At 36.3% G+C, this 6,567-nt stretch overlaps 1 pseudogene; it reads left to right on the top strand.

Annotated features, from left to right (window-relative positions):
• Nucleotides 1-5,551: 5,551 nt before the first annotated feature.
• On the top strand, nt 5,552-5,775 carry LOC144227295 (ATP synthase F(0) complex subunit k, mitochondrial pseudogene; annotated as a pseudogene).
• Nucleotides 5,776-6,567: the final 792 nt, after the last annotated feature.

Here is a 6,567-nt window from a genome sequence, read left to right on the forward strand (position 1 = left end):
ATGTATATTAAGTTGTTGAAATGAGCAAAAATCGAGAAAAAGAAACAGAGGAAATCTAAATTAAATTAATCAACAGAGAATAAGATAAGAAAATTGGATGAACATCACATTCAGTGATGAACTGGATGTACCGATTAAAAAGCAGAAACTGGGACACTTGGGTGGTTTGGTCGGTTAAGTGGTTAAGCAACCAACTCTTGATCTCATCCCACGGTTCTTGAAATCCAGCCCAGCACTGGGCTCTGTGCTGTCAGCACGGAGCCTTCTGGGGATTCTCTCTTCCTCTATCTCTCTGCCCCTCCCCAATTTGGGTTTGTTCTCTCTCTCTCTCTCTCTCTCAAAATAAAAAATAAATATTTTAAAAAATCAGAAACTTCCAGATTTGGTTAAAAAAGCAAAAGTCAGCTGAGTGATAGTCACTAGGAACATGTCTACACAAAGTATCAAAGAAGGGATATGCAGAGATAAAGAAAGCAGAGTTGGTGATATTACTATCAGACAAACGAAATTAAGCTGAAAGCACCAAACAAGTGAAGAATATCATGTAAGGATATAAAATTAGTCAAATACATTTGCAAAATTTTAAATGCATATATAAAAATGAAAATAACAAACGTTTACCAGACTTAACCACTACTAGACAAAAACATTTACATCGAAGGAACTAAGTATTATAAATCTAAAATCTAGTTCTTTGAAAAGACCAGTGAAATCAAAACCTCACCCTCCTCACACGTACTGCAAGAAGCAGAAGAGGCAAAATGAGGAATGAGAAGAAATCATATTTCCACATATAGGAGAGACTAAAGGGATAGGTAGAAATTCCTTCTTGCAATTCCATGTCAGCAATTTGAAAATTTAGAGGAAATGACTAATTTCCTGATTTAAAAAAAAAGCAAAAGTGAGTAAAATTGACCCCCAAAAGAAGTAGAAAATGTGTAGAAAAGCACGAGAAAAGAAATTGAAAAAATGATTAAAAAATCTTCTATCAAAAAAAAAACCACCATAAAAAAAAGCTTATATGGATAGCTTCCCAGTTAAGTTCATTTGACTTTAGAAGAAGAGATAATTACAAGGTTATTTACCACATCAGATGAAATTCTTCAAATTTATTGTATAAAAACAGCAAACTTTAATACCCAAACCTGGAAAATACAGTAAAACAGCATAAAGGAAAATGTAGAACAATCTCACTTATGAATTTAAATGCAAAAATTCAAAATAAAATATTAGTAAACAAAATCCATGTAACAAAAGAATAATATATTATGACCAAACAGGATTTATTTCAGATACAAGAACTGTTCATTATTATAAAATCTATTGTATAATCTATTGCACCAATAAAAGAGAAAAATATAAGCATTTCAATAAATGATAAAAACTTATTTGACGGAATTCAGCAGCCATTCCTGATAAAATCTCTTAGAAAAATAAGAATAGAAGGAAACTATTTAAATATCCTTAAGATTAGCAAAACCCAGCGAGCAAATATGCAACAACGAGTCACAAAACCGATTTCCATAAAAAATAGGGTAGCTGCCTGCACCAATATTATTTACATTGCCTTAAAAGTTTTGGCTGACAGAGAGATTAAAATAGCTCTCATGTACCTAGCAGAAAAATTTTAAAGGCCCTCCACTTTACACTAATATAAATAGGAAGATTAAAAACGTAGATGTAAAAATGTTACTGAATAGAGGTACCACACAAAGAAATCTAGGTTAGTATAAAGGCTGAGGGGATTTCCCTTTTCTAACCATGGCTGGAAAACTCTGAAACTCTAAAAGGAAAGATAGATATAGTTGACTATGTAACAGTGACAGTCTTTGTATGACAGAGGATATAAATAAACCAAGAAGCAAACAAAAGACTTGGAATCATACTTTTATTCTCTGGAGTTTTTTCCTAGATGCATTATTTACACAATTCGGGAGAAAAGAGGCTATGTTCTCTGCGGGAAGCAAATCTTATCAGAGCTAAAGAAGCTCTGAGGAAAGACAACCCACATACACTTACAATTTCAGTGTGACGGTCTTCATGAGTGTGTAAAGCCCATCCATTCACACCAAGTGTGGCCCATGTACCCTAAGTTAAGGTGCCAATGGACACCTGGATGGCTCACTTGATTGAACATCCGACTTTGGCTCAGGTCATGATCTCGCCTTCCCTGAGTTCAAGTCCTGCATCAGGCTCACTGCTGTCACCCTGTCAGCACAGAGCCCGCTTCGGATCCTCTATCTTCCCACCCTGCTCTCTCTGCCACTTCCCTGTTCACCCTCTGTCTCTCAAAAAAATAAATAAAACATTTAAAAAAAAAGAATTCCTCAACAACAACAAAAACAAAAATTCCACTAAAAATGGACAACTTGGATAGACATTTCTCTAAAGAAGATATAAGATGGCCAACAGCATATGAAACAAAATGTTCAACATCACCAGTTACTAAGAAAATTCAAATTAAGGGGCACCTGTGTGGCTCAGCTGGTTGAGCTTCCAACTCTTGATTTCAGCTCAAGCCGTGATCCCAGGGCTGTGGGATTGAGCCCTGCGTTGGGCTCCGTGCTAAGTGTGGAACATGCTTAAGGTTCTCTCTCTCTCTCTCTCTCTCTCTCTCTCTGCCCCCCTTCCCCCCACTCTTGCTCTTTCTCAAATAAAAATTTTTTAATGCAAATTAAAACCACAATGAAACATCACCTCACATTTACTAGGGTTGATACTATTAAAAAAAAAAAGGGAGAAAATAACAAGTGTGGGCAAGGATATGGCAAAATTGGAACTCTTGTGCACTGTTGGTAGGAATGTAAAATGGTGCTTCCGTGGAAAGCAGTGTGCCAGTTTTTTTAAAAATTAAAAATGGAATGACCATATGATCCAGCAATTCCATTTCAGGATATATACCAAAAGGTTTGAAAAAGGTATTTGTACAACTATGTTCATGACTATGTTATCACCATAGCCAAGAGGGGAAGCAACCCAAGAGCCCCTCGATGGATGAATGGATAAACAAAATGTGGTGTAAGTATACAACGCAATATTATTGAGCTTTAAAAAGGCAGGAAACTCTGACACATGCTACAGTATGGATAAACCATGAAGACAGTGTGCCAGGTGAAACACGTCAGTCACAAAAAGACAAATGCTCATATGATGGGGTGTCTGGGCTGCTCAGTTGGTTAAGCATCTGACTCGATCTCAGCTCAGATCTTGATCTCAGGGTCATGAGTTCAAGCCCTGCATTGGGCTCTGCACTGGGTGTGAAGCCTACTTAAAATTAAATAAATAAATAAGACAACAGATAGGTAGTAGATGATAGATAGATAGATAGAAGATAGATAGATAGATTATAGGTAATAAGAAGACAAATGCTCATATTCGCTATCTACATTAGTCAAATTCATAGAAACAGAAAGTGGAGTGGTAGTTTCCAGGAACTGGGTTGAAGGGGAAATAGGGTGTAGCTGTTTAATAGGTATAAAAAGTCAGTGTTGCAAGATGATAAAGATCTGGAGGTTGGTTGCAAAACAATGTGAGTTTACTTAACACCACTGAACCGTACATTTAAAAACGGTTAAGATGGAAAATTTTATGTTCCATGTAGTTTACAGTTACCGAAACAATTCCTGCCTTGCACATTTTCTACATATTCATTACTTTAACTATTATAAGCATATGCTAATAACCCCCAGATCTATAACTTCAACATAAATTTCTCCCCGGACGTAATGATTTCTATCTCTGATTGCCTGCTGGGCTGTCTTACTGGATTGTATTTCACTGGCTTTTCCAACTCAGCATGTCCCAAACTGTTTTTAACCACAAACCTGCTCATCCTCCTATTTCTTATTCTATGCCTGTGGATGAATGCATAAATGGATGAACGCACCTTGGATCTTTTTCATAGGAACGTAACAATCTGTCTGATATCAAGAAAATGGGTCATTTGAATCATGATTGTTTGTATTGGTTTTACTGGCATATAATTCACCTACGATACAATTCACCCATTTAAAGTATACAATTGGAAGGGGCGCCTGGGTGGCTTAGTCGGTTAAGCGTCCGACTTTCGCTTAGGTCATGATCTCGCGGTTCGTGGGTTCGAGCCCCGCGTCGGGCTTGGTGCTGCCTGCCAGCTCAGAGCCTGGAGCCTGTTTCAGAGTCTGTATCTCCCTCTCTCTCTCTCTCTGACCCTCCCCTGCTCACGCTGTCTCTCTCTCTCTCTCTCTCTCCTAGAAATAAATAAAACATTTAAAAAAATAAATAAAGTATACAATTGGTGGCTTGTAGTTTATTCACAACGTTGTGCGATCTTTACCATAATCAACTATGGAATGTTTTCATTGCTTCCCTCCCAAAAGCCCTGTATTTTTTACCCCTACAATCTTTCCATCTCCTCTAGCTTTAAGCGACCACAAATTTACTTTATGTCTCTTAGATTTGCCTATTATGGACATTTCGCATAAATGGAATCTGATAATATGTGATCTTTTGAGACTATCTTCTTTCACCTAGCATAATGTCTTCAGGGTTCATCCATGCTGTAGCATATGTCATCAGGACTTTGATCCTTTTTCTGGACAAATACTATTGCACTGTATGGATAAATCACATTTTGTTTGTCCATTCGTCAGTCTGTGGAGAGTTGGGTTACTTTTCTATTTTTAGGTTACTATGAATAATGCTGCCATGAGCATTCATATATAAGTTTTGTGTGGACATATGTTTTCATTTCTCTGGAATGTGTGTGAGTGAGTGAATTGATGGTTCAAGGGGGTAACTATACATTTAACTTTTTGAGGTGCTGCCAGGCTGTTTTCCACAGTGGCTGCACCAATCCCACATTCTCACCAGCGGTGTATGGTTCCAATTTCTCTACATCCTCACCAACACTTCTTATTTTCTGGTTTTGTTTATTTTTACTTATTTTTAGTCTCGCCATTCTAGTGGTTTGTGAAGTGGTATCTCACTGTGATTTTAATTTGTATTCACTGACAATTAGTGATGTTGAGCACCTTTTCATGTGGTCATTGGCCATCTGTATATATTCTTTGGAAAAACTTCCAGTTAAGAGACTGTCCAGATCCTTTACCCATTTTTAAATTTTTTTCTTGTTATTGAGTTCTTTATATATTCCAGATACCAGTCCCTTATCAGATAAATGATTTGAAAACATTTTGTTCTATTTTATGGGTTCTCTTTTCACTGCCTTGATAGCATCCTTTGCATCACTAAATGTTTTGCTTCTGATGATGTATATTTACATTTTTGATCATGTCTATCTCTTTTTTCTTCGGTTGCTTGTCCTTTTGGTGTCATACCTATGAACTTTACCTAATCCAAGGTCATACGTATCTACTCCTCTATTTTCTTCTAAGAGTTTTATAGTTTAGGACTTTGATCCATTTGTGTTCATTATTACATATGTTTTGAGGTAGGAGTCCAATTTCATGCTTTTGAATGTGGACACCCAGTTGTCCCAGTACTATTTGTTAAAAAACACTGTCCTTTCTACACAACCAGTGGAATTGATGCCTTTTGCAAGACCGAAATCATGGCAGGTCCAGCAACTGATGTCCAACTCCATCTCACTGGTATCAAAAAGTATTTCAATCCTTATACTCTCACATAATTGTGAGAATTGTGTACTGGCCACATAATGGTGGCCTTCCTTTGGTGGCCTTATACTTCAAGTTAAGGTCTGAAAAAATACCTGCTGTGAAAGAAACAAAAATGGATTTCAAGCTGTTGTCTCACCTGTTAAGTTCCCATGCCTAAAGAAGCTAATGTCAACTCATAATGTGATATTCAATTTGTACAATAATTATGAATCTGGGGAAAAAAATAAAAGCACTGTCCTTTCTGGTCTAGATGGCCTTATCAAAAACCAATTGAACACAGAACTAGAAGTTTATTTATGGACTCTCTAATTCTATTCCACTGATTTACACATATGTCTTATGTCAGTACCACACTATCTTCAATACTGTTACTCAGTAGTAAGTTTTGAAATTGAGAAAAGTGAGTCCTCCAATTTTGTTTATTGTTTTTGCAAGATTGTTTCAGCTGTTGTAGGCGCCCTGAGTTTACATATGAATTTTAGGATAAACATCAATTTCTACAAAGAAACCAGATGGGATTTTTAATTGGATTGTGTTGCATCTGTTGAACAAATATGACATTTTATTTATGAGTTGTGGCTTTCAGACCAAATTTTAGTTCTGCTACTTTTTTTCAGGGAAATTCATTGGTTTTCCAATCAATTGAAGGAAAGCAAGTATACAGGGTAATACTAAAAAGCAAAATACAATTTTTAAAGTTTATTTTTGGCTGCAACTTTAAATGAAATCAACAGTTTTACACTGAACTAGCAAATTACTTATGAACTAAGCAGTTTCTCAATGGTTTGGTTTGTCAGGAATCTTGCAGATATCTGGTAACTCGTTTGCTTATGATTCTGGACAGTTATACCTAGAATTCAGATTGCCCCAGTCTAAATGTCAAGGTTTTATATCAAGCACAACTTTTTATAGTTTCTTTAACTTTTCAAATTAGGCAAGATATTGTTTT

The sequence above is a fragment of the Crocuta crocuta genome, unplaced genomic scaffold (assembly GCF_008692635.1).
Source record: "Crocuta crocuta isolate KB4526 unplaced genomic scaffold, BGI_CrCroc_1.0 scaffold223, whole genome shotgun sequence".
NCBI classification, from domain to species: Eukaryota; Metazoa; Chordata; class Mammalia; order Carnivora; family Hyaenidae; genus Crocuta; species Crocuta crocuta.